The sequence below is a fragment of the Strongylocentrotus purpuratus genome, unplaced genomic scaffold (assembly GCF_000002235.5).
Source record: "Strongylocentrotus purpuratus isolate Spur 01 unplaced genomic scaffold, Spur_5.0 spur5_scaffold_6, whole genome shotgun sequence".
Lineage (NCBI taxonomy): Eukaryota > Metazoa > Echinodermata > Echinoidea > Camarodonta > Strongylocentrotidae > Strongylocentrotus > Strongylocentrotus purpuratus.
This window is the reverse complement of record NW_022145612.1, coordinates 8717107-8743263: the sequence shown is the minus strand read 5'-3', so window position 1 is coordinate 8743263 and position 26157 is coordinate 8717107. Positions and strand designations below refer to the sequence as shown.

General features: G+C 37.4%; 28 non-coding genes and 1 pseudogene across 28 annotated transcripts; all 29 read right to left on the bottom strand.

The window, feature by feature from the left end:
- Nucleotides 1–111: 111 nt before the first annotated feature.
- LOC115919588 lies at nt 112–230 on the bottom strand. Its single transcript, XR_004061938.1, has one exon. It is a non-coding gene; the product is annotated as a U5 spliceosomal RNA (small nuclear RNA).
- Nucleotides 231–927: 697 nt separating this feature from the next.
- LOC115919587 lies at nt 928–1046 on the bottom strand. Its single transcript, XR_004061937.1, has one exon. It is a non-coding gene; the product is annotated as a U5 spliceosomal RNA (small nuclear RNA).
- Nucleotides 1047–1559: 513 nt separating this feature from the next.
- On the bottom strand, nt 1560–1678 carry LOC115919586. The gene has a single exon (XR_004061936.1). It is a non-coding gene; the product is annotated as a U5 spliceosomal RNA (small nuclear RNA).
- Nucleotides 1679–2375: 697 nt separating this feature from the next.
- LOC115919597 lies at nt 2376–2494 on the bottom strand. The gene has a single exon (XR_004061947.1). It is a non-coding gene; the product is annotated as a U5 spliceosomal RNA (small nuclear RNA).
- A 512-nt stretch (nt 2495–3006) lies between these two features.
- On the bottom strand, nt 3007–3125 carry LOC115919596. Its single transcript, XR_004061946.1, has one exon. It is a non-coding gene; the product is annotated as a U5 spliceosomal RNA (small nuclear RNA).
- A 5479-nt stretch (nt 3126–8604) lies between these two features.
- Nucleotides 8605–8697, bottom strand: LOC115919560 (annotated as a pseudogene).
- A 512-nt stretch (nt 8698–9209) lies between these two features.
- LOC115919595 lies at nt 9210–9328 on the bottom strand. Its single transcript, XR_004061945.1, has one exon. It is a non-coding gene; the product is annotated as a U5 spliceosomal RNA (small nuclear RNA).
- A 697-nt stretch (nt 9329–10025) lies between these two features.
- LOC115919554 lies at nt 10026–10144 on the bottom strand. The gene has a single exon (XR_004061908.1). It is a non-coding gene; the product is annotated as a U5 spliceosomal RNA (small nuclear RNA).
- Nucleotides 10145–10656: 512 nt separating this feature from the next.
- LOC115919594 lies at nt 10657–10775 on the bottom strand. Its single transcript, XR_004061944.1, has one exon. It is a non-coding gene; the product is annotated as a U5 spliceosomal RNA (small nuclear RNA).
- A 697-nt stretch (nt 10776–11472) lies between these two features.
- LOC115919553 lies at nt 11473–11591 on the bottom strand. The gene has a single exon (XR_004061907.1). It is a non-coding gene; the product is annotated as a U5 spliceosomal RNA (small nuclear RNA).
- A 513-nt stretch (nt 11592–12104) lies between these two features.
- On the bottom strand, nt 12105–12223 carry LOC115919585. Its single transcript, XR_004061935.1, has one exon. It is a non-coding gene; the product is annotated as a U5 spliceosomal RNA (small nuclear RNA).
- Nucleotides 12224–12920: 697 nt separating this feature from the next.
- Nucleotides 12921–13039, bottom strand: LOC115919584. Its single transcript, XR_004061934.1, has one exon. It is a non-coding gene; the product is annotated as a U5 spliceosomal RNA (small nuclear RNA).
- Nucleotides 13040–13551: 512 nt separating this feature from the next.
- Nucleotides 13552–13670, bottom strand: LOC115919593. Its single transcript, XR_004061943.1, has one exon. It is a non-coding gene; the product is annotated as a U5 spliceosomal RNA (small nuclear RNA).
- Nucleotides 13671–14367: 697 nt separating this feature from the next.
- On the bottom strand, nt 14368–14486 carry LOC115919552. Its single transcript, XR_004061906.1, has one exon. It is a non-coding gene; the product is annotated as a U5 spliceosomal RNA (small nuclear RNA).
- Nucleotides 14487–14999: 513 nt separating this feature from the next.
- On the bottom strand, nt 15000–15118 carry LOC115919583. The gene has a single exon (XR_004061933.1). It is a non-coding gene; the product is annotated as a U5 spliceosomal RNA (small nuclear RNA).
- A 697-nt stretch (nt 15119–15815) lies between these two features.
- On the bottom strand, nt 15816–15934 carry LOC115919617. The gene has a single exon (XR_004061966.1). It is a non-coding gene; the product is annotated as a U5 spliceosomal RNA (small nuclear RNA).
- An 891-nt stretch (nt 15935–16825) lies between these two features.
- On the bottom strand, nt 16826–16944 carry LOC115919582. Its single transcript, XR_004061932.1, has one exon. It is a non-coding gene; the product is annotated as a U5 spliceosomal RNA (small nuclear RNA).
- Nucleotides 16945–17641: 697 nt separating this feature from the next.
- LOC115919581 lies at nt 17642–17760 on the bottom strand. The gene has a single exon (XR_004061931.1). It is a non-coding gene; the product is annotated as a U5 spliceosomal RNA (small nuclear RNA).
- A 512-nt stretch (nt 17761–18272) lies between these two features.
- LOC115919592 lies at nt 18273–18391 on the bottom strand. Its single transcript, XR_004061942.1, has one exon. It is a non-coding gene; the product is annotated as a U5 spliceosomal RNA (small nuclear RNA).
- A 697-nt stretch (nt 18392–19088) lies between these two features.
- Nucleotides 19089–19207, bottom strand: LOC115919616. Its single transcript, XR_004061965.1, has one exon. It is a non-coding gene; the product is annotated as a U5 spliceosomal RNA (small nuclear RNA).
- A 513-nt stretch (nt 19208–19720) lies between these two features.
- LOC115919580 lies at nt 19721–19839 on the bottom strand. Its single transcript, XR_004061930.1, has one exon. It is a non-coding gene; the product is annotated as a U5 spliceosomal RNA (small nuclear RNA).
- Nucleotides 19840–20536: 697 nt separating this feature from the next.
- LOC115919615 lies at nt 20537–20655 on the bottom strand. Its single transcript, XR_004061964.1, has one exon. It is a non-coding gene; the product is annotated as a U5 spliceosomal RNA (small nuclear RNA).
- A 513-nt stretch (nt 20656–21168) lies between these two features.
- Nucleotides 21169–21287, bottom strand: LOC115919579. Its single transcript, XR_004061929.1, has one exon. It is a non-coding gene; the product is annotated as a U5 spliceosomal RNA (small nuclear RNA).
- Nucleotides 21288–21985: 698 nt separating this feature from the next.
- Nucleotides 21986–22104, bottom strand: LOC115919576. The gene has a single exon (XR_004061928.1). It is a non-coding gene; the product is annotated as a U5 spliceosomal RNA (small nuclear RNA).
- A 697-nt stretch (nt 22105–22801) lies between these two features.
- On the bottom strand, nt 22802–22920 carry LOC115919555. The gene has a single exon (XR_004061909.1). It is a non-coding gene; the product is annotated as a U5 spliceosomal RNA (small nuclear RNA).
- A 512-nt stretch (nt 22921–23432) lies between these two features.
- On the bottom strand, nt 23433–23551 carry LOC115919611. Its single transcript, XR_004061960.1, has one exon. It is a non-coding gene; the product is annotated as a U5 spliceosomal RNA (small nuclear RNA).
- Nucleotides 23552–24248: 697 nt separating this feature from the next.
- LOC115919575 lies at nt 24249–24367 on the bottom strand. Its single transcript, XR_004061927.1, has one exon. It is a non-coding gene; the product is annotated as a U5 spliceosomal RNA (small nuclear RNA).
- Nucleotides 24368–24880: 513 nt separating this feature from the next.
- LOC115919574 lies at nt 24881–24999 on the bottom strand. The gene has a single exon (XR_004061926.1). It is a non-coding gene; the product is annotated as a U5 spliceosomal RNA (small nuclear RNA).
- A 512-nt stretch (nt 25000–25511) lies between these two features.
- LOC115919610 lies at nt 25512–25630 on the bottom strand. The gene has a single exon (XR_004061959.1). It is a non-coding gene; the product is annotated as a U5 spliceosomal RNA (small nuclear RNA).
- Between the last annotated feature and the right edge of the window lie 527 nt (nt 25631–26157).

Genomic DNA, 26157 nt, shown 5'->3' with positions numbered 1-26157 from the left:
TGATACCTTTTTGGGAAGTCGTCGAAATTGCTTCAAAGCATAAATCACTCAGTAATTGTCTACAGAATCATAGTGAAATATGTGATATCTTTCTTTGCATTATTCTTTTATAGCCTCGTCCGAAGACGAGGCAACGATAAATTGTTATATACCGATCATAGCGGTCCTCTGCACGGAAATCTTTAGTAAAAGGCGAAAGATTTGTGCGTGATGCAGTGAACCCACGGATATTGAGTAAAGATCGCGATAACAAAATGTAGGTATAAGAAGTTTAATAAATCAATGGTTAGTAGATTTTCGTAACCCGTAGAACGTGGCATTCTTATTCTAATTACGAATATTTAAATGATAAAAGATTGTGCCCTACGTCCAAGCTATTATCAAAAGACCGGTCCGGATTACTAAAAGATTCCAACGTTATGCATACTGTTTTACTAAACAAAGGTTGTTCTTGACATCCTGGATGCTAATTGCCTGAGCCCTGCCCGGCATAGAAACAAGTAATGTGTGCAGACCGGATTCCAAGTATTGTAGTTCATTCATGAATAACATGAAAATGCAATAAGTCGTCACTATAGGTCCCCAGGAAAGAAACAATCATCAAGTTGATTATATAAGTAAACTGGTCTAAAAGTTGCGCAGATGTCGAGCGACTAACCACAGACGAACGTACGCAATCTGTAGGATTAAATACCAGTCGGCATGGGCTGTTGGACGCTGAGATAAACTTCAGTAGAGTTTGAGAACTTTTCTGACATGAAATACGTCCGCTAAATATAATATGAAAGATTTGAGAATTAAGCTGCTACCTTGCACACGTTATACAGTAGCTGATGGTACCAATTGCTTCAAAGCATAAATTACTCAGTAATTGTCTACAGAATCATAGTGAAATATGTGATATCTTTCTTTGCATTATTCTTTTATAGCCTCGTCCGAAGACGAGGCAACGATAAATTGTTATATACCGATCATAGCGGTCCTCTGCACGGAAATCTTTAGTAAAAGGCGAAAGATTTGTGCGTGATGCAGTGAACCCACGGATATTGAGTAAAGATCGCGATAACAAAATGTAGGTATAAGAAGTTTAATAAATCAATGGTTAGTAGATTTTCTTAACCCGTAGAACGTGGCATTCTTATTCTAATTACGAATATTTAAATGATAAAAGATTGTGCCCTACGTCCAAGCTATTATCAAAAGACCGGTCCGGATTACTATAAGATTCCAACGTTATGCATACTGTTTTACTAAACAAAGGTGGTTCTTGAAATCCGAGATGCTTGCCTGAGGCCTGCCCGACATAGAAACAAGTAATGTGTGCAGACCGGATTCAAAGTATGTAGTTCATTAATGAATAACAGGTAATTGCATTAACTCATCACCATAGGTCCCCGGGAAAAAAACATTGCATTGCACCTTGCACAAGTTAACAGTACTGTAGCTGATGATACCTTTTTGGGAAGTCGTCGAAATTGCTTCAAAGCATAAATCACTCAGTAATTGTCTACAGAATCATAGTGAAATATGTGATATCTTTCTTTGCATTATTCTTTTATAGCCTCGTCCGAAGACGAGGCAACGATAAATTGTTATATACCGATCATAGCGGTCCTCTGCACGGAAATCTTTAGTAAAAGGCGAAAGATTTGTGCGTGATGCAGTGAACCCACGGATATTGAGTAAAGATCGCGATAACAAAATGTAGGTATAAGAAGTTTAATAAATCAATGGTTAGTAGATTTTCGTAACCCGTAGAACGTGGCATTCTTATTCTAATTACGAATATTTAAATGATAAAAGATTGTGCCCTACGTCCAAGCTATTATCAAAAGACCGGTCCGGATTACTAAAAGATTCCAACGTTATGCATACTGTTTTACTAAACAAAGGTTGTTCTTGACATCCTGGATGCTAATTGCCTGAGCCCTGCCCGGCATAGAAACAAGTAATGTGTGCAGACCGGATTCCAAGTATTGTAGTTCATTCATGAATAACATGAAAATGCAATAAGTCGTCACTATAGGTCCCCAGGAAAGAAACAATCATCAAGTTGATTATATAAGTAAACTGGTCTAAAAGTTGCGCAGATGTCGAGCGACTAACCACAGACGAACGTACGCAATCTGTAGGATTAAATACCAGTCGGCATGGGCTGTTGGACGCTGAGATAAACTTCAGTAGAGTTTGAGAACTTTTCTGACATGAAATACGTCCGCTAAATATAATATAAAAGATTTGAGAATTAAGCTGCTACCTTGCACACGTTATACAGTAGCTGATGGTACCAATTGCTTCAAAGCATAAATTACTCAGTAATTGTCTACAGAATCATAGTGAAATATGTGATATCTTTCTTTGCATTATTCTTTTATAGCCTCGTCCGAAGACGAGGCAACGATAAATTGTTATATACCGATTATAGCGGGCCTCTGCACGGAAATCTTTAGTAAAAGGCGAAAGATTTGTGCGTGATGCAGTGAACCCACGGATATTGAGTAAAGATCGCGATAACAAAATGTAGGTATAAAAAGTTTAATAAATCAATGGTTAGTAGATTTTCGTAACCCGTAGAAGGTGGCATTCTTATTCTAATAACGAATATTTAAATGATAAAAGATTGTGCCCAACGTCCAAGCTATTATCAAAAGACCGGTCCGGATTACTATAAGTTTCCAACGTTATGCATACTGTTTTACTAAACAAAGGTGGTTCTTGAAATCCGGGATGCTTGCCTGAGGCCTGCCCGACATAGAAACAAGTAATGTGTGCAGACCGGATTCAAAGTATGTAGTTCATTAATGAATAACAGGTAATTGCATTAACTCGTCACCATAGGTCCCCAGGAAAAAAACATTGCATTGCACCTTGCACAAGTTAACAGTACTGTAGCTGATGATACCTTTTGGGAAGTCGTCGAAATTGCTTCAAAGCATAAATCACTCAGTAATTGTCTACTGTATCATAGTGAAATATGTGATATCTTTCTTTGCATTATTCTTTTATAGCCTCGTCCGTAGACGAGGCAACGATAAATTGTTATATACCGATCATAGCGGTCCTCTGCACGGAAATCTTTAGTAAAAGGCGAAAGATTTGTGCGTGATGCAGTGAACCCACGGATATTGAGTAAAGATCGCGATAACAAAATGTAGGTATAAGAAGTTTAATAAATCAATGGTTAGTAGATTTTCGTAACCCGTAGAACGTGGCATTCTTATTCTAATTACGAATATTTAAATGATAAAAGATTGTGCCCTACGTCCAAGCTATTATCAAAAGACCGGTCCGGATTACTAAAAGATTCCAACGTTATGCATACTGTTTTACTAAACAAAGGTTGTTCTTGACATCCTGGATGCTAATTGCTTGAGCCCTGCCCGGCATAGAAACAAGTAATGTGTGCAGACCGGATTCAGAGTATTGTAGTTCATTCATGAATGACATGAAAATGCAATAAGTCGTCACTATAGGTCCCCAGGAAAGAAACAATCATCAAGTTGATTATATCAGTAAACTGGTCTAAAAGTTGCGCAGATGTCGAGCGACTAACCACAGACGAACGTACGCAATCTGTAGGATTAAATACCAGTCGGCATGGGCTGTTGGACGCTGAGATAAACTTCAGTAGAGTTTGAGAACTTTTCTGACATGAAATACGTCCGCTAAATATAATATGAAAGATTTGAGAATTAAGCTGCTACCTTGCACACGTAATACAGTAGCTGATGGTACCAATTGCTTCAAAGCATAAATTACTCAGTAATTGTCTACAGAATCATAGTGAAATATGTGATATCTTTCTTTGCATTATTCTTTTATAGCCTCGTCCGAAGACGAGGCAACGATAAATAGTTGAAATATTTAATAGTTGAAATATTTATTGGTTACTGAATCATCATAGGTTATAACAATAATGTGACAATGTCTTTATATGAGTATAAAACATAAGTTAAATTACATTTCCACATTCAGTAAATCATAGATACATACGCTCGAAGAGGTGATGATACAGAAGGGCTACAGCCTAAGCGTGACAGCTTGATACGCTTGCAGCCCAGAAACATTTAAAATCATAACGATTGTAAAGTAAAGTAAATTACAGAACATAATTGGGGGAAAATAACAAAAAATAAACAGTGACTTGCAACCAAAAAAAAAATGGGATAGAGGGTGCATGGGAGGGGGATTTTCCTGCTATATCAAGGAAATGCTGACAAACATTTATGAACATTTATGATATCATGTGTTAATTTAAGAGATTTGTCAATATTTGCTCAATAAAATTGATTTCACACTTTTCTTGAAAGTATATACTGACTTCAAGTTACGGATGTCAACGGACAGTGAGTTCCAAATATCCGGACCAGAATGTCTTATAGATTTCATAGCCATTGTTGTTTTAGGATTACATAAATGGTATTTATTTGATTGTCTGGTTGGGTATGTATGAATATTTCTATTCAAACAAAACATTGGTGGGAAGTGGGAAGGTAGGGAATCATTATGTAGACGGAACATGAACAGTGCTTTTTGTAAAAAGTTAATATCAGTTACTTTCAGAGTTTTTAACCTCGCGAATAGGGGATCAGTGTGATCGCGATATCCAGCATTGGTACACACACGAATCGCTTTCTTTTGTAAAAGTAGCATTTTATCAGTATATACTTTTGAGTCTGCCCACAGTATATTGCAATAAGACATGTAAGGAAGAATCAAGGAATTGTATAGCATATATAGAATATTCAAAGGCACATAATGTTTTAACTTATACAGTAAACCAACAGTGCGTGACACTCTCTTTGAAACGTAATGTACATGATCACTCCATTTCAGATTTTCATTGATGATAGTTCCAAGAAATTTAGTATTTTGTTTTTTCTCCAAATATTCACCATCCAAGACTATTTCAGGTATAGGTTTATCAGTTGCATTTTTCCTGCTTTGAAAATGAATATAATTAGTTTTTTTCAGATTCAGAGACAATTTGTTGCTCCTAAACCACAAAGATAGCTTAGGTAGCTCGGTGTTCAGAATTCTCTGAAGTGATCGAAAATCGGAATTGGAGCAAAACACATTAGTATCATCAGCAAATATAATATATTGTAATGATGTAGTTGAGTTCGAGATATCATTAACATACAGTAGAAACAATAAAGGACCGAGTATCGATCCTTGTGGGACACCACATTTCATAGGCAATAATGATGAATCTACAGATTCGTAGCTTACATATTGCTTTCTACCTGACAAATAATCATTAAACCAGTCAAGAGCAACTCCTCTTACTCCGTAATAATGAAGTTTGCTCGATAGTACCTTGTGATCAAGAGTGTCAAATGCTTTGCTTAAGTCCATGAATACACCAATAACATGCTTTCGAGACGCCAAAGCATTCGAAACCTTATCATATAATTGTGCAAGGGCTAAATCGGTTGAGTGGTATTTCCTGAAACCATATTGATCCTGATTCAGTAAGTCATTTTCTGTTAGAAAACAATATAGCCTATTGTATATAAGTCTTTCCAATACTTTGGACAAACTCGAGAGAATAGAAACAGGGCGATAGTTTGAGACCTGGGAAGAGTCATCCTTTTTGTATATCGGAACAACCTTAGCAATCTTAAATGCTTCTGGAAATGTACCTGTCGTCAGAGAGAGATTAAAAATATGCACTAGTGGGGTTATTATATTTCCTATAACTTGTTTCAAAAGATATGTGCTTATCCCATCATGACCGTTAGCATAGCTTATTTTAAGAGAACGTGCAATATTCAAGATTTCAATCAAGTTTGTTGGTTTGAGAAATAATGACTTGTTGCAGGGAGTTTGAAGAAATTGTGAGAAGTCGACTCCGTTCGAAGCTATTGTATTGGCCTGATTGGGGCCAACCCCAACAAAGTAAGCATTGAAGCAATTTGCTATTTCTTTTGAATCAACCATTGTATTATTATCTTTGGTAATATGACACTTTGATTTACTCTTTTGTTTTTTGAGGGCTTGATTGATCACATTCCACGTTGATGATGCATTTCCATTTGCATTTTCAAACTGCTTGGCAAAATACATTTGTCGAGACTGTCTAATAATGGTGGTTAGTTTGTTCCTATATGATTTGTAATTATTCAAGCTTTCCTCTCCTGGGTGTCGAAGACTATATTTATATAATCTATTCCGTTTTTTAATAGAGCAAAAGATACCTTTAGTTATCCATGGCTGCTTGATTCTATTTCTTGCCGATCTTTTTTTAGTCATTGGGATATGTTTATTTAAAAGAGAGGAGAACAAGTTCCAAAAAAGTGCATATGCCTTATTGGTGTCAGTACATGCGACCACGTCATTCCATGTTACTTTGAGTAGTTCGTCATTAAACATGGCTATTTTTTCAGCTGTGATTTTACGTATCATAGCTTGATTCTTTTCGTCCTCAGGATAATTGCGAACATGATTACAAATCAGGAAAATTGGAAGGTGGTCAGAGATTTCACTATACAAGAGGCCAGAGCCTATATAGTTATTGGTGACATTTGTAAAAATGTTATCTATCAATGTAGAAGAGTTATTTGCCAATCTGGTTGGTTTATCAATCATGGCATTGAATGAATTTGATCGTAACATATTATGAAAAGTATTATCTTCCTGCAAAAGATCAATATTAAAATCACCCATCAAGTAAACATCCTTATTTTCTAGATTGACCTTATGCAGCATCCTATCAAACTCATCCAAAAATAATTCAACATTTGTATGCGGAGGCCTATATATTGTACATATCAAGATGTTTTTCCTTTGAGCCATATTGATTTCAATGCATATCGAGTCAGTACCATCACTCTTCAAACTAAGGTCAGATCTAATTTTGTATGTTAACAAGTTTGAGATAAACATAGCAGCTCCACCACCCCTTCCGGTTTTTCTATCAGAACGTACAATCGAATAATTGTCAATATTACATAAAGTAGATGGAGATGTATCATTAAGCCACGTTTCTGTGACTCCTATGACTGAAAACGGTTTGGTGAGGGCCGACAGCAGAATGTTCAGATATTCATAATTTTTAACAAGACTTCGTGCATTTGTATGTAATAAGCTAAAGGAATTATTTTCACTCTCAAATCTTGAATTAAATTCATGAGGAAGATAATATTTACAATCCACTTTGTCATCCAATGATTCATTCAATTCATCAATATTGAACATAATATATAGTTACATGAAACATCAAAGAATATATTGTCCATGACATAATAACAAAAATGTGTCTACAAAATGCATGATAGCAGGAAAAGGGGGTCGGGGAATGGGTGCAAGTCTTAAAAAATAAAATATAATTAAATACAAACATAATTGAAACTATATGTTAAGAGAAATTAATGTTAACAGTAGTAAAAGTAACTGCCAAAACACTCCTAAAAACATTAAAATGTGAAAATACAGCTAACACAAATCACATGAAGAATTTTAGTAGCAATGGAATAGAGGAGGTAAAATGAAGAAGAGAGCAAGAGCACACATGTGCTGATAACATGCAAGGAGCCATGACTCATTTCTGAGAAGTAAGCCATAAATCAAATAAAACAGAAAGTTGTGTCCTTGAGCCAGCTAGTGGGTGGTCAGTTAAAGTCGCACTATAGTAAAACTAAATTTAAGCAGAGAAATAAGGAACACCTCCATCACCCCTCCAAACTCCTGCATAAAAGCGTAGTTTAGTTCCCTTCATGAACAGATCTTGTACTTGTTTTTTGTACTTCTTCTTTTCTGTAAGGTCTGCCAGCGTCAGATCATCGACAATGTAGTATTTCTCCTTATTTAGGGCCTCCCTTGACTTCTTCATGATGTCGACCTTCTCACGTATTGACAATGTCTTGACCAAAATGTGTCGTGGCTTATCTCCTTTCTTCCCATCACGATGAGCACGCTCAACCTTGATGTTCATGTTAAATTTCGTACTGAGGATGTCTTCCACTTTCACGACACAATCCTCTGTTTGATCGCCTGTTGATTCCTCAATCCCGACGATCCGCAGATTATTTCTCCGAGAGAATCGTTCAGCCTTGTTGGCTTCACGATCTTGTTTACTAACTCTCTGTTCCAGATCATTATAAGCTTTCTCCATCTTTCCTAGTCTGCTTTTCAGCTCCTTGTTCTTCTGTTCTAGATCATTGATCCGGAGACCCTCAAATTCAAGGGCCTTTTCCACTTTCTGAAGACTTTCCAACATATTTTTCATAGCCTTGTTCATCATCTGTTCGAAGTTGCATGATGCACCTTTAATATATTCAGCTAGTGCAGACGGGGTGACAGAGCCCAAGTCATCTTCCTCTGCGGGATTTGAGGTTTCAGCTGGCCCGTCAGGAGCGGCAGCAGCACCATCCAGCTCATCGTCTAAGATGGAGAAGTTTGCTCCCTCATTCTTGTTGGCTTTCTTTGCTCCTTCTTTCTGGCTACGGCGGGTCATGATGGAAAACTAAAATGTTCCAATTGAGAAGTAAACCTTTCAGGAATAATTGCCACTTGTGGATTGTTTGAAGATGTTATCTAGAGTGTATACAAATATATCTTTTGGAGAGGTTAAGAAGCACGTGTGTTGCTCAGCCAGTCGCCATACTTGTTATATACCGATCATAGCGGTCCTCTGCATGGAAATCTTTAGTAAAAGGCGAAAGATTTGTGCGTGATGCAGTGAACCCACGGATATTGAGTAAAGATCGCGATAACAAAATGTAGGTATAAGAAGTTTAATAAATCAATGGTTAGTAGATTTTCTTAACCCGTAGAACGTGGCATTCTTATTCTAATTACGAATATTTAAATGATAAAAGATTGTGCCCAACGTCCAAGCTATTATCAAAAGACCGGTCCGGATTACTATAAGTTTCCAACGTTATGCATACTGTTTTACTAAACAAAGGTGGTTCTTGAAATCCGGGATGCTTGCCTGAGGCCTGCCCGACATAGAAACAAGTAATGTGTGCAGACCGGATTCAAAGTATGTAGTTCATTAATGAATAACAGGTAATTGCATTAACTCGTCACCATAGGTCCCCAGGAAAAAAACATTGCATTGCACCTTGCACAAGTTAACAGTACTGTAGCTGATGATACCTTTTGGGAAGTCGTCGAAATTGCTTCAAAGCATAAATCACTCAGTAATTGTCTACTGTATCATAGTGAAATATGTGATATCTTTCTTTGCATTATTCTTTTATAGCCTCGTCCGTAGACGAGGCAACGATAAATTGTTATATACCGATCATAGCGGTCCTCTGCACGGAAATCTTTAGTAAAAGGCGAAAGATTTGTGCGTGATGCAGTGAACCCACGGATATTGAGTAAAGATCGCGATAACAAAATGTAGGTATAAGAAGTTTAATAAATCAATGGTTAGTAGATTTTCGTAACCCGTAGAACGTGGCATTCTTATTCTAATTACGAATATTTAAATGATAAAAGATTGTGCCCTACGTCCAAGCTATTATCAAAAGACCGGTCCGGATTACTAAAAGATTCCAACGTTATGCATACTGTTTTACTAAACAAAGGTTGTTCTTGACATCCTGGATGCTAATTGCTTGAGCCCTGCCCGGCATAGAAACAAGTAATGTGTGCAGACCGGATTCAGAGTATTGTAGTTCATTCATGAATGACATGAAAATGCAATAAGTCGTCACTATAGGTCCCCAGGAAAGAAACAATCATCAAGTTGATTATATCAGTAAACTGGTCTAAAAGTTGCGCAGATGTCGAGCGACTAACCACAGACGAACGTACGCAATCTGTAGGATTAAATACCAGTCGGCATGGGCTGTTGGACGCTGAGATAAACTTCAGTAGAGTTTGAGAACTTTTCTGACATGAAATACGTCCGCTAAATATAATATGAAAGATTTGAGAATTAAGCTGCTACCTTGCACACGTAATACAGTAGCTGATGGTACCAATTGCTTCAAAGCATAAATTACTCAGTAATTGTCTACAGAATCATAGTGAAATATGTGATATCTTTCTTTGCATTATTCTTTTATAGCCTCGTCCGAAGACGAGGCAACGATAAATTGTTATATACCGATCATAGCGGTCCTCTGCATGGAAATCTTTAGTAAAAGGCGAAAGATTTGTGCGTGATGCAGTGAACCCACGGATATTGAGTAAAGATCGCGATAACAAAATGTAGGTATAAGAAGTTTAATAAATCAATGGTTAGTAGATTTTCTTAACCCGTAGAACGTGGCATTCTTATTCTAATTACGAATATTTAAATGATAAAAGATTGTGCCCTACGTCCAAGCTATTATCAAAAGACCGGTCCGGATTACTATAAGATTCCAACGTTATGCATACTGTTTTACTAAACAAAGGTGGTTCTTGAAATCCGGGATGCTTGCCTGAGGCCTGCCCGACATAGAAACAAGTAATGTGTGCAGACCGGATTCAAAGTATGTAGTTCATTAATGAATAACAGGTAATTGCATTAACTCGTCACCATAGGTCCCCAGGAAAAAAACATTGCATTGGACCTTGCACAAGCTAACAGTACTGTAGCTGATGATACCTTTTGGGAAGTCGTCGAAATTGCTTCAAAGCATAAATCACTCAGTAATTGTCTACTGTATCATAGTGAAATATGTGATATCTTTCTTTGCATTATTCTTTTATAGCCTCGTCCGTAGACGAGGCAACGATAAATTGTTATATACCGATCATAGCGGTCCTCTGCACGGAAATCTTTAGTAAAAGGCGAAAGATTTGTGCGTGATGCAGTGAACCCACGGATATTGAGTAAAGATCGCGATAACAAAATGTAGGTATAAGAAGTTTAATAAATCAATGGTTAGTAGATTTTCGTAACCCGTAGAACGTGGCATTCTTATTCTAATTACGAATATTTAAATGATAAAAGATTGTGCCCTACGTCCAAGCTATTATCAAAAGACCGGTCCGGATTACTAAAAGATTCCAACGTTATGCATACTGTTTTACTAAACAAAGGTTGTTCTTGACATCCTGGATGCTAATTGCTTGAGCCCTGCCCGGCATAGAAACAAGTAATGTGTGCAGACCGGATTCAGAGTATTGTAGTTCATTCATGAATGACATGAAAATGCAATAAGTCGTCACTATAGGTCCCCAGGAAAGAAACAATCATCAAGTTGATTATATCAGTAAACTGGTCTAAAAGTTGCGCAGATGTCGAGCGACTAACCACAGACGAACGTACGCAATCTGTAGGATTAAATACCAGTCGGCATGGGCTGTTGGACGCTGAGATAAACTTCAGTAGAGTTTGAGAACTTTTCTGACATAAAATACGTCCGCTAAATATAATATGAAAGATTTGAGAATTAAGCTGCTACCTTGCACACGTAATACAGTAGCTGATGGTACCAATTGCTTCAAAGCATAAATTACTCAGTAATTGTCTACAGAATCATAGTGAAATATGTGATATCTTTCTTTGCATTATTCTTTTATAGCCTCGTCCGAAGACGAGGCAACGATAAATTGTTATATACCGATCATAGCGGTCCTCTGCATGGAAATCTTTAGTAAAAGGCGAAAGATTTGTGCGTGATGCAGTGAACCCACGGATATTGAGTAAAGATCGCGATAACAAAATGTAGGTATAAGAAGTTTAATAAATCAATGGTTAGTAGATTTTCTTAACCCGTAGAACGTGGCATTCTTATTCTAATTACGAATATTTAAATGATAAAAGATTGTGCCCTACGTCCAAGCTATTATCAAAAGACCGGTCCGGATTACTATAAGATTCCAACGTTATGCATACTGTTTTACTAAACAAAGGTGGTTCTTGAAATCCAAGATGCTTGCCTGAGGCCTGCCCGACATAGAAACAAGTAATGTGTGCAGACCGGATTCAAAGTATGTAGTTCATTAATGAATAACAGGTAATTGCATTAACTCATCACCATAGGTCCCCAGGAAAAAAACATTGCATTGCACCTTGCACAAGTTAACAGTACTGTAGCTGATGATACCTTTTTGGGAAGTCGTCGAAATTGCTTCAAAGCATAAATCACTCAGTAATTGTCTACAGAATCATAGTGAAATATGTGATATCTTTCTTTGCATTATTCTTTTATAGCCTCGTCCGAAGACGAGGCAACGATAAATTGTTATATACCGATCATAGCGGTCCTCTGCACGGAAATCTTTAGTAAAAGGCGAAAGATTTGTGCGTGATGCAGTGAACCCACGGATATTGAGTAAAGATCGCGATAACAAAATGTAGGTATAAGAAGTTTAATAAATCAATGGTTAGTAGATTTTCGTAACCCGTAGAACGTGGCATTCTTATTCTAATTACGAATATTTAAATGATAAAAGATTGTGCCCTACGTCCAAGCTATTATCAAAAGACCGGTCCGGATTACTAAAAGATTCCAACGTTATGCATACTGTTTTACTAAACAAAGGTTGTTCTTGACATCCTAGATGCTAATTGCCTGAGCCCTGCCCGGCATAGAAACAAGTAATGTGTGCAGACCGGATTCAGAGTATTGTAGTTCATTCATGAATAACATGAAAATGCAATAAGTCGTCACTATAGGTCCCCAGGAAAGAAACAATCATCAAGTTGATTATATAAGTAAACTGGTCTAAAAGTTGCGCAGATGTCGAGCGACTAACCACAGACGAACGTACGCAATCTGTAGGATTAAATACCAGTCGGCATGGGCTGTTGGACGCTGAGATAAACTTCAGTATAGTTTGAGAACTTTTCTGACATGAAATACGTCCGCTAAATATAATATGAAAGATTTGAGAATTAAGCTGCTACCTTGCACACGTTATACAGTAGCTGATGGTACCAATTGCTTCAAAGCATAAATTACTCAGTAATTGTCTACAGAATCATAGTGAAATATGTGATATCTTTCTTTGCATTATTCTTTTATAGCCTCGTCCGAAGACGAGGCAACGATAAATTGTTATATACCGATCATAGCGGTCCTCTGCACGGAAATCTTTAGTAAAAGGCGAAAGATTTGTGCGTGATGCAGTGAACCCACGGATATTGAATAAAGATTGCGATAACAAAATGTAGCTATAAGAAGTTTAGTAAATCAATGGTTAGTAGATTTTCTTAACCCGTAGAACGTGGCATTCTTATTCTAATTACGAATATTTAAATGATAAAAGATTGTGCCCTACGTCCAAGCTATTATCAAAAGACCGGTCCGGATTACTATAAGATTCCAACGTTATGCATACTGTTTTACTAAACAAAGGTGGTTCTTGAAATCCAAGATGCTTGCCTGAGGCCTGCCCGACATAGAAACAAGTAATGTGTGCAGACCGGATTCAAAGTATGTAGTTCATTAATGAATAACAGGTAATTGCATTAACTCGTCACCATAGGTCCCCAGGAAAAAAACATTGCATTGGACCTTGCACAAGTTAACAGTACTGTAGCTGATGATACCTTTTGGGAAGTCGTCGAAATTGTTTCAAAGCATAAATCACTCAGTAATTGTCTACAGTATCATAGTGAAATATGTGATATCTTTCTTTGCATTATTCTTTTATAGCCTCGTCCGTAGACGAGGCAACGATAAATTGTTATATACCGATCATAGCGGTCCTCTGCACGGAAATCTTTAGTAAAAGGCGAAAGATTTGTGCGTGATGCAGTGAACCCACGGATATTGAGTAAAGATCGCGATAACAAAATGTAGGTATAAGAAGTTTAATAAATCAATGGTTAGTAGATTTTCGTAACCCGTAGAACGTGGCATTCTTATTCTAATTACGAATATTTAAATGATAAAAGATTGTGCCCTACGTCCAAGCTATTATCAAAAGACCGGTCCGGATTACTAAAAGATTCCAACGTTATGCATACTGTTTTACTAAACAAAGGTTGTTCTTGACATCCTGGATGCTAATTGCTTGAGCCCTGCCCGGCATAGAAACAAGTAATGTGTGCAGACCGGATTCAGAGTATTGTAGTTCATTCATGAATGACATGAAAATGCAATAAGTCGTCACTATAGGTCCCCAGGAAAGAAACAATCATCAAGTTGATTATATCAGTAAACTGGTCTAAAAGTTGCGCAGATGTCGAGCGACTAACCACAGACGAACGTACGCAATCTGTAGGATTAAATACCAGTCGGCATGGGCTGTTGGACGCTGAGATAAACTTCAGTAGAGTTTGAGAACTTTTCTGACATGAAATACGTCCGCTAAATATAATATGAAAGATTTGAGAATTAAGCTGCTACCTTGCACACGTAATACAGTAGCTGATGGTACCAATTGCTTCAAAGCATAAATTACTCAGTAATTGTCTACAGAATCATAGTGAAATATGTGATATCTTTCTTTGCATTATTCTTTTATAGCCTCGTCCGAAGACGAGGCAACGATAAATTGTTATATACCGATCATAGCGGTCCTCTGCATGGAAATCTTTAGTAAAAGGCGAAAGATTTGTGCGTGATGCAGTGAACCCACGGATATTGAGTAAAGATCGCGATAACAAAATGTAGGTATAAGAAGTTTAATAAATCAATGGTTAGTAGATTTTCTTAACCCGTAGAACGTGGCATTCTTATTCTAATTACGAATATTTAAATGATAAAAGATTGTGCCCTACGTCCAAGCTATTATCAAAAGACCGGTCCGGATTACTATAAGATTCCAACGTTATGCATACTGTTTTACTAAACAAAGGTGGTTCTTGAAATCCAAGATGCTTGCCTGAGGCCTGCCCGACATAGAAACAAGTAATGTGTGCAGACCGGATTCAAAGTATGTAGTTCATTAATGAATAACAGGTAATTGCATTAACTCATCACCATAGGTCCCCAGGAAAAAAACATTGCATTGCACCTTGCACAAGTTAACAGTACTGTAGCTGATGATACCTTTTTGGGAAGTCGTCGAAATTGCTTCAAAGCATAAATCACTCAGTAATTGTCTACAGAATCATAGTGAAATATGTGATATCTTTCTTTGCATTATTCTTTTATAGCCTCGTCCGAAGACGAGGCAACGATAAATTGTTATATACCGATCATAGCGGTCCTCTGCACGGAAATCTTTAGTAAAAGGCGAAAGATTTGTGCGTGATGCAGTGAACCCACGGATATTGAGTAAAGATCGCGATAACAAAATGTAGGTATAAGAAGTTTAATAAATCAATGGTTAGTAGATTTTCGTAACCCGTAGAACGTGGCATTCTTATTCTAATTACGAATATTTAAATGATAAAAGATTGTGCCCTACGTCCAAGCTATTATCAAAAGACCGGTCCGGATTACTAAAAGATTCCAACGTTATGCATACTGTTTTACTAAACAAAGGTTGTTCTTGACATCCTGGATGCTAATTGCTTGAGCCCTGCCCGGCATAGAAACAAGTAATGTGTGCAGACCGGATTCAGAGTATTGTAGTTCATTCATGAATGACATGAAAATGCAATAAGTCGTCACTATAGGTCCCCAGGAAAGAAACAATCATCAAGTTGATTATATCAGTAAACTGGTCTAAAAGTTGCGCAGATGTCGAGCGACTAACCACAGACGAACGTACGCAATCTGTAGGATTAAATACCAGTCGGCATGGGCTGTTGGACGCTGAGATAAACTTCAGTAGAGTTTGAGAACTTTTCTGACATGAAATACGTCCGCTAAATATAATATGAAAGATTTGAGAATTAAGCTGCTACCTTGCACACGTAATACAGTAGCTGATGGTACCAATTGCTTCAAAGCATAAATTACTCAGTAATTGTCTACAGAATCATAGTGAAATATGTGATATCTTTCTTTGCATTATTCTTTTATAGCCTCGTCCGAAGACGAGGCAACGATAAATTGTTATATACCGATCATAGCGGTCCTCTGCATGGAAATCTTTAGTAAAAGGCGAAAGATTTGTGCGTGATGCAGTGAACCCACGGATATTGAGTAAAGATCGCGATAACAAAATGTAGGTATAAGAAGTTTAATAAATCAATGGTTAGTAGATTTTCTTAACCCGTAGAACGTGGCATTCTTATTCTAATTACGAATATTTAAATGATAAAAGATTGTGCCCTACGTCCAAGCTATTATCAAAAGACCGGTCCGGATTACTATAAGATTCCAACGTTATGCATACTGTTTTACTAAACAAAGGTGGTTCTTGAAATCCAAGATGCTTGCCTGAGGCCTGCCCGACATAGAAACAAGTAATGTGTGCAGACCGGATTCAAAGTACACACTTCTTTGACCATCCAACTGATAATAGAACCCGTGGCCATCGATACAAGATCGTTAAGAAGAAAGTCTACTCGAAGCTTAGACATGGATCATTTTCACAGAGAAGTATCAATGAATGGAACAACCTCTCCTCTGTAGTTGTGGAGAGCAAGTCACTAAACAGATTTAAATCCAATTTGTTGAAGTTTTGGTCAACAAGAAAAGATCAATTTGACCCAGAGGAGTCCTGTGCTTGTCCATGTTCGTCAATTGCTGTATAGCGCCACTAAACATGTGCCAAAATATGGATTCTTCATCTGAATGTCAACGAGAGGCAAATAAGTTTTTAACTTTAAATGCCTACTTCCAAGGTATATTTCCAAGGTATATAAAGTATGTAGTTCATTAATGAATAACAGGTAATTGCATTAACTCGTCACCATAGGTCCCCAGGAAAAAAACATTGCATTGCACCTTGCACAAGTTAACAGTACTGTAGCTGATGATACCTTTTTGGGAAGTCGTCGAAATTGCTTCAAAGCATAAATCACTCAGTAATTGTCTACAGAATCATAGTGAAATATGTGATATCTTTCTTTGCATTATTCTTTTATAGCCTCGTCCGAAGACGAGGCAACGATAAATTGTTATATACCGATCATAGCGGTCCTCTGCACGGAAATCTTTAGTAAAAGGCGAAAGATTTGTGCGTGATGCAGTGAACCCACGGATATTGAGTAAAGATCGCGATAACAAAATGTAGGTATAAGAAGTTTAATAAATCAATGGTTATTAGATTTTCGTAACCCGTAGAACGTGGCATTCTTATTCTAATTACGAATATTTAAATGATAAAAGATTGTGCCCTACGTCCAAGCTATTATCAAAAGACCGGTCCGGATTACTAAAAGATTCCAACGTTATGCATACTGTTTTACTAAACAAAGGTTGTTCTTGACATCCTAGATGCTAATTGCCTGAGCCCTGCCCGGCATAGAAAATGGTAATGTGTGCAGACCGGATTCAGAGTATTGTAGTTCATTCATGAATAACATGAAAATGCAATAAGTCGTCACTATAGGTCCCCAGGAAAGAAACAATCATCAAGTTGATTATATAAGTAAACTGGTCTAAAAGTTGCGCAGATGTCGAGCGACTAACCACAGACGAACGTACGCAATCTGTAGGATTAAATACCAGTCGGCATGGGCTGTTGGACGCTGAGATAAACTTCAGTAGAGTTTGAGAACTTTTCTGACATGAAATACGTCCGCTAAATATAATATGAAAGATTTGAGAATTAAGCTGCTACCTTGCACACGTTATACAGTAGCTGATGGTACCAATTGCTTCAAAGCATAAATTACTCAGTAATTGTCTACAGAATCATAGTGAAATATGTGATATCTTTCTTTGCATTATTCTTTTATAGCCTCGTCCGAAGACGAGGCAACGATAAATTGTTATATACCGATCATAGCGGTCCTCTGCACGGAAATCTTTAGTAAAAGGCGAAAGATTTGTGCGTGATGCAGTGAACCCACGGATATTGAATAAAGATTGCGATAACAAAATGTAGCTATAAGAAGTTTAGTAAATCAATGGTTAGTAGATTTTCTTAACCCGTAGAACGTGGCATTCTTATTCTAATTACGAATATTTAAATGATAAAAGATTGTGCCCTACGTCCAAGCTATTATCAAAAGACCGGTCCGGATTACTATAAGATTCCAACGTTATGCATACTGTTTTACTAAACAAAGGTGGTTCTTGAAATCCGGGATGCTTGCCTGAGGCCTGCCCGACATAGAAACAAGTAATGTGTGCAGACCGGATTCAAAGTATGTAGTTCATTAATGAATAACAGGTAATTGCATTAACTCGTCACCATAGGTCCCCAGGAAAAAAACATTGCATTGGACCTTGCACAAGTTAACAGTACTGTAGCTGATGATACCTTTTGGGAAGTCGTCGAAATTGTTTCAAAGCATAAATCACTCAGTAATTGTCTACAGTATCATAGTGAAATATGTGATATCTTTCTTTGCATTATTCTTTTATAGCCTCGTCCGTAGACGAGGCAACGATAAATTGTTATATACCGATCATAGCGGTCCTCTGCACGGAAATCTTTAGTAAAAGGCGAAAGATTTGTGCGTGATGCAGTGAACCCACGGATATTGAGTAAAGATCGCGATAACAAAATGTAGGTATAAGAAGTTTAATAAATCAATGGTTAGTAGATTTTCGTAACCCGTAGAACGTGGCATTCTTATTCTAATTACGAATATTTAAATGATAAAAGATTGTGCCCTACGTCCAAGCTATTATCAAAAGACCGGTCCGGATTACTAAAAGATTCCAACGTTATGCATACTGTTTTACTAAACAAAGGTTGTTCTTGACATCCTGGATGCTAATTGCTTGAGCCCTGCCCGGCATAGAAACAAGTAATGTGTGCAGACCGGATTCAGAGTATTGTAGTTCATTCATGAATGACATGAAAATGCAATAAGTCGTCACTATAGGTCCCCAGGAAAGAAACAATCATCAAGTTGATTATATCAGTAAACTGGTCTAAAAGTTGCGCAGATGTCGAGCGACTAACCACAGACGAACGTACGCAATCTGTAGGATTAAATACCAGTCGGCATGGGCTGTTGGACGCTGAGATAAACTTCAGTAGAGTTTGAGAACTTTTCTGACATGAAATACGTCCGCTAAATATAATATGAAAGATTTGAGAATTAAGCTGCTACCTTGCACACGTAATACAGTAGCTGATGGTACCAATTGCTTCAAAGCATAAATTACTCAGTAATTGTCTACAGAATCATAGTGAAATATGTGATATCTTTCTTTGCATTATTCTTTTATAGCCTCGTCCGAAGACGAGGCAACGATAAATTGTTATATACCGATCATAGCGGTCCTCTGCATGGAAATCTTTAGTAAAAGGCGAAAGATTTGTGCGTGATGCAGTGAACCCACGGATATTGAGTAAAGATCGCGATAACAAAATGTAGGTATAAGAAGTTTAATAAATCAATGGTTAGTAGATTTTCTTAACCCGTAGAACGTGGCATTCTTATTCTAATTACGAATATTTAAATGATAAAAGATTGTGCCCTACGTCCAAGCTATTATCAAAAGACCGGTCCGGATTACTATAAGATTCCAACGTTATGCATACTGTTTTACTAAACAAAGGTGGTTCTTGAAATCCAAGATGCTTGCCTGAGGCCTGCCCGACATAGAAACAAGTAATGTGTGCAGACCGGATTCAAAGTATGTAGTTCATTAATGAATAACAGGTAATTGCATTAACTCATCACCATAGGTCCCCAGGAAAAAAACATTGCATTGCACCTTGCACAAGTTAACAGTACTGTAGCTGATGATACCTTTTTGGGAAGTCGTCGAAATTGCTTCAAAGCATAAATCACTCAGTAATTGTCTACAGAATCATAGTGAAATATGTGATATCTTTCTTTGCATTATTCTTTTATAGCCTCGTCCGAAGACGAGGCAACGATAAATTGTTATATACCGATCATAGCGGTCCTCTGCACGGAAATCTTTAGTAAAAGGCGAAAGATTTGTGCGTGATGCAGTGAACCCACGGATATTGAGTAAAGATCGCGATAACAAAATGTAGGTATAAGAAGTTTAATAAATCAATGGTTAGTAGATTTTCGTAACCCGTAGAACGTGGCATTCTTATTCTAATTACGAATATTTAAATGATAAAAGATTGTGCCCTACGTCCAAGCTATTATCAAAAGACCGGTCCGGATTACTAAAAGATTCCAACGTTATGCATACTGTTTTACTAAACAAAGGTTGTTCTTGACATCCTGGATGCTAATTGCTTGAGCCCTGCCCGGCATAGAAACAAGTAATGTGTGCAGACCGGATTCAGAGTATTGTAGTTCATTCATGAATGACATGAAAATGCAATAAGTCGTCACTATAGGTCCCCAGGAAAGAAACAATCATCAAGTTGATTATATCAGTAAACTGGTCTAAAAGTTGCGCAGATGTCGAGCGACTAACCACAGACGAACGTACGCAATCTGTAGGATTAAATACCAGTCGGCATGGGCTGTTGGACGCTGAGATAAACTTCAGTAGAGTTTGAGAACTTTTCTGACATGAAATACGTCCGCTAAATATAATATGAAAGATTTGAGAATTAAGCTGCTACCTTGCACACGTAATACAGTAGCTGATGGTACCAATTGCTTCAAAGCATAAATTACTCAGTAATTGTCTACAGAATCATAGTGAAATATGTGATATCTTTCTTTGCATTATTCTTTTATAGCCTCGTCCGAAGACGAGGCAACGATAAATTGTTATATACCGATCATAGCGGTCCTCTGCATGGAAATCTTTAGTAAAAGGCGAAAGATTTGTGCGTGATGCAGTGAACCCACGGATATTGAGTAAAGATCGCGATAACAAAATGTAGGTATAAGAAGTTTAATAAATCAATGGTTAGTAGATTTTCTTAACCCGTAGAACGTGGCATTCTTATTCTAATTACGAATATTTAAATGATAAAAGATTGTGCCCTACGTCCAAGCTATTATCAAAAGACCGGTCCGGATTACTATAAGATTCCAACGTTATGCATACTGTTTTACTAAACAAAGGTGGTTCTTGAAATCCAAGATGCTTGCCTGAGGCCTGCCCGACATAGAAACAAGTAATGTGTGCAGACCGGATTCAAAGTATGTAGTTCATTAATGAATAACAGGTAATTGCATTAACTCGTCACCATAGGTCCCCAGGAAAAAAACATTGCATTGCACCTTGCACAAGTTAACAGTACTGTAGCTGATGATACCTTTTTGGGAAGTCGTCGAAATTGCTTCAAAGCATAAATCACTCAGTAATTGTCTACAGAATCATAGTGAAATATGTGATATCTTTCTTTGCATTATTCTTTTATAGCCTCGTCCGAAGACGAGGCAACGATAAATTGTTATATACCGATCATAGCGGTCCTCTGCACGGAAATCTTTAGTAAAAGGCGAAAGATTTGTGCGTGATGCAGTGAACCCACGGATATTGAGTAAAGATCGCGATAACAAAATGTAGGTATAAGAAGTTTAATAAATCAATGGTTATTAGATTTTCGTAACCCGTAGAACGTGGCATTCTTATTCTAATTACGAATATTTAAATGATAAAAGATTGTGCCCTACGTCCAAGCTATTATCAAAAGACCGGTCCGGATTACTAAAAGATTCCAACGTTATGCATACTGTTTTACTAAACAAAGGTTGTTCTTGACATCCTGGATGCTAATTGCCTCAGCCCTGCCCGGCATATAGAAACAAGTAATGTGTGCAGACCGGATTCCAAGTATTGTAGTTCATTCATGAATAACATGAAAATGCAATAAGTCGTCACTATAGGTCCCCAGGAAAGAAACAATCATCAAGTTGATTATATCAGTAAACTGGTCTAAAAGTTGCGCAGATGTCGAGCAACTAACCACAGACGAACGTACGCAATCTGTAGGATTAAATACCAGTCGGCATGGGCTGTTGGACGCTGAGATAAACTTCAGAAGAGTTTGAGAACTTTTCTGACATGAAATACGTCCGCTAAATATAATATGAAAGATTTGAGAATTAAGCTGCTACCTTGCACACGTTATACAGTAGCTAATGGTACCAATTGCTTCAAAGCATAAATTACTCAGTAATTATCTACAGAATCATAGTGAAATATGTGATATCCTCTTTGCATTATTCTTTTATAGCCTCGTCCGAAGACGAGGCAACGATAAATTGTTATATACCGATCATAGCGGTCCTCTGCACGGAAATCTTTAGTAAAAGGCGAAAGATTTGTGCGTGATGCAGTGAACCCACGGATATTGAGTAAAGATCGCGATAACAAAATGTAGGTATAAGAAGTTTAATAAATCAATGGTTAGTAGATTTTCGTAACCCGTAGAACGTGGCATTCTTATTCTAATTACGAATATTTAAATGATAAAAGATTGTGCCCTACGTCCAAGCTATTATCAAAAGACCGGTCCGGATTACTAAAAGATTCCAACGTTATGCATACTGTTTTACTAAACAAAGGTTGTTCTTGACATCCTGGATGCTAATTGCCTGAGCCCTGCCCGGCATAGAAACAAGTAATGTGTGCAGACCGGATTCAGAGTATTGTAGTTCATTCATGAATAACATGAAAATGCAATAAGTCGTCACTATAGGTCCCCAGGAAAGAAACAATCATCAAGTTGATTATATATGTAAACTGGTCTAAAAGTTGCGCAGATGTCGAGCGACTAACCACAGACGAACGTACGCAATCTGTAGGATTGAATACCAGTCGGCATGGGCTGTTGGACGCTGAGATAAACTTCAGTAGAGTTTGAGAACTTTTCTGACATGAAATACGTCCGCTAAATATAATATGAAAGATTTGAGAATTAAGCTGCTACCTTGCACACGTTATACAGTAGCTGATGGTACCAATTGCTTCAAAGCATAAATTACTCAGTAATTGTCTACAGAATCATAGTGAAATATGTGATATCTTTCTTTGCATTATTCTTTTATAGCCTCGTCCGAAGACGAGGCAACGATAAATTGTTATATACCGATCATAGCGGTCCTCTGAACGGAAATCTTTAGTAAAAGGCGAAAGATTTGTGCGTGATGCAGTGAACCCACGGATATTGAGTAAAGATCGCGATAACAAAATGTAGGTATAAGAAGTTTAATAAATCAATGGTTAGTAGATTTTCTTAACCCGTAGAACGTGGCATTCTTTTTCTAATTACGAATATTTAAATGATAAAAGATTGTGCCCTACGTCCAAGCTATTATCAAAAGACCGGTCCGGATTACTATAAGATTCCAACGTTATGCATACTGTTTTACTAAACAAAGGTGGTTCTTGAAATCCGGGATGCTTGCCTGAGGCCTGCCCGACATAGAAACAAGTAATGTGTGCAGACCGGATTCAAAGTATGTAGTTCATTAATGAATAACAGGTAATTGCATTAACTCGTCACCATAGGTCCCCAGGAAAAAAACATTGCATTGCACCTTGCACAAGTTAACAGTACTGTAGCTGATGATACCTTTTGGGAAGTCGTCGAAATTGCTTCAAAGCATAAATCACTCAGTAATTGTCTACAGTATCATAGTGAAATATGTGATATCTTTCTTTGCATTATTCTTTGATGGCCTCGTCCGAAGACAAGGCAATGATAAATTGTTATATACCGATCATAGCGGTCCTCTGCACGGAAATCTTTAGTAAAAGGCGAAAGATTTGTGCGTGATGCAGTGAACCCACGGATATTGAGTAGAGATCGCGATAACAAAATTTAGGTATAAGAAGTTTAATAAATCAATGGTTAGTAGATTTTCTTAACCCGAAGAAAGTGGCATTCTTATTCTAATTACGAATATTTAAATGATAAAAGATTGTGCCCTACGTCCAAGCTTTTATCAAAAGACCGGTCCGGATTACTAAAGGATTCCAACGTTATGCATACTGTTTTACTAAACAAAGGTTGTTCTTGACATCCTGGATGCTAATTGCTTGAGCCCTGCCCGGCATAGAAACAAGTAATGTGTGCAGACCGGATTCAGAGTATTGTAGTTCATTCTTGAATAACATGAAAATGCAATAAGTCGTCACTATAGGTCCCCAGGAAAGAAACAATCATCAAGTTGATTATATATGTAAACTGGTCTAAAAGTTGCGCAGATGTCGAGCGACTAACCACAGACGAACGTACGCAATCTGTAGGATTAAATACCAGTCGGCATGGGCTGTTGGACGCTGAGATAAACTTCAGTAGAGTTTGAGAACTTTTCTGACATGAAATACGTCCGCTAAATATAATATGAAAGATTTGAGAATTAAGCTGCTACCTTGCACACGTTATACAGTAGCTGATGGTACCAATTGCTTCAAAGCATAAATTACTCAGTAATTGTCTACAGAATCATAGTGAAATATGTGATATCTTTCTTTGCATTATTCTTTTATAGCCTCGTCCGAAGACGAGGCAACGATAAATTGTTATATACCGATCATAGCGGTCCTCTGCACGGAAATCTTTAGTAAAAGGCGAAAGATTTGTGCGTGATGCAGTGAACCCACGGATATTGAGTAAAGATCGCGATAACAAAATGTAGGTATAAGAAGTTTAATAAATCAATGGTTAGTAGATTTTCTTAACCCGTAGAACGTGGCATTCTTATTCTAATTACGAATATTTAAATGATAAAAGATTGTGCCCTACGTCCAAGCTATTATCAAAAGACCGGTCCGGATTACTATAAGATTCCAACGTTATGCATACTGTTTTACTAAACAAAGGTGGTTCTTGAAATCCGGGATGCTTGCCTGAGGCCTGCCCGACATAGAAACAAGTAATGTGTGCAGACCGGATTCAAAGTATGTAGTTCATTAATGAATAACAGGTAATTGCATTAACTCGTCACCATAGGTCCCCAGGAAAAAAACATTGCATTGCACCTTGCACAAGTTAACAGTACTGTAGCTGATGATACCTTTTTGGGAAGTCGTCGAAATTGCTTCAAAGCATAAATCACTCAGTAATTGTCTACAGAATCATAGTGAAATATGTGATATCTTTCTTTGCATTATTCTTTTATAGCCTCGTCCGAAGACGAGGCAACGATAAATTGTTATATACCGATCATAGCGGTCCTCTGCACGGAAATCTTTAGTAAAAGGCGAAAGATTTGTGCGTGATGCAGTGAACCCACGGATATTGAGTAAAGATCGCGATAACAAAATGTAGGTATAAGAAGTTTAATAAATCAATGGTTAGTAGATTTTCGTAACCCGTAGAACGTGGCATTCTTATTCTAATTACGAATATTTAAATGATAAAAGATTGTGCCCTACGTCCAAGCTATTATCAAAAGACCGGTCCGGATTACTATAAGATTCCAACGTTATGCATACTGTTTTACTAAACAAAGGTGGTTCTTGAAACCCGGGATGCTTGCCTGAGGCCTGCCCGACATAGAAACAAGTAATGTGTGCAGACCGGATTCAAAGTATGTAGTTCATTAATGAATAACAGGTAATTGCATTAACTCGTCACCATAGGTCCCCAGGAAAAAAACATTGCATTGCACCTTGCACAAGTTAACAGTACTGTAGCTGATGATACCTTTTGGGAAGTTGTCGAAATTGCTTCAAAGCATAAATCACTCAGTAATTGTCTACAGTATCATAGTGAAATATGTGATATCTTTCTTTGCATTATTCTTTGATGGCCTCGTCCGAAGACAAGGCAATGATAAATTGTTATATACCGATCATAGCGGTCCTCTGCACGGAAATCTTTAGTAAAAGGCGAAAGATTTGTGCGTGATGCAGTGAACCCACGGATATTGAGTAAAGATCGCGATAACATAATTTAGGTATAAGAAGTTTAATAAATCAATGGTTAGTAGATTTTCTTAACCCGTAGAACGTGGCATTCTTATTCTAATTACGAATATTTAAATGATAAAAGATTGTGCCCTACGTCCAAGCTATTATCAAAAGACCGGTCCGGATTACGAAAAGGTTCCAACGTTATGCATACTGTTTTACTAAACAAAGGTTGTTCTTGACATCCTGGATGCTAATTGCTTGAGCCCTGCCCGGCATAGAAACAAGTAATGTGTGCAGACCGGATTCCAAGTATTGTAGTTCATTCATGAATAACATGAAAATGCAATAAGTCGTCACTATAGGTCCCCAGGAAAGAAACAATCATCAAGTTGATTATATAAGTAAACTGGTCTAAAAGTTGCGCAGATGTCGAGCAACTAACCACAGACGAACGTACGCAATCTGTAGGATTAAATACCAGTCGGCATGGGCTGTTGGACGCTGAGATAAACTTCAGTAGAGTTTGAGAACTTTTCTGACA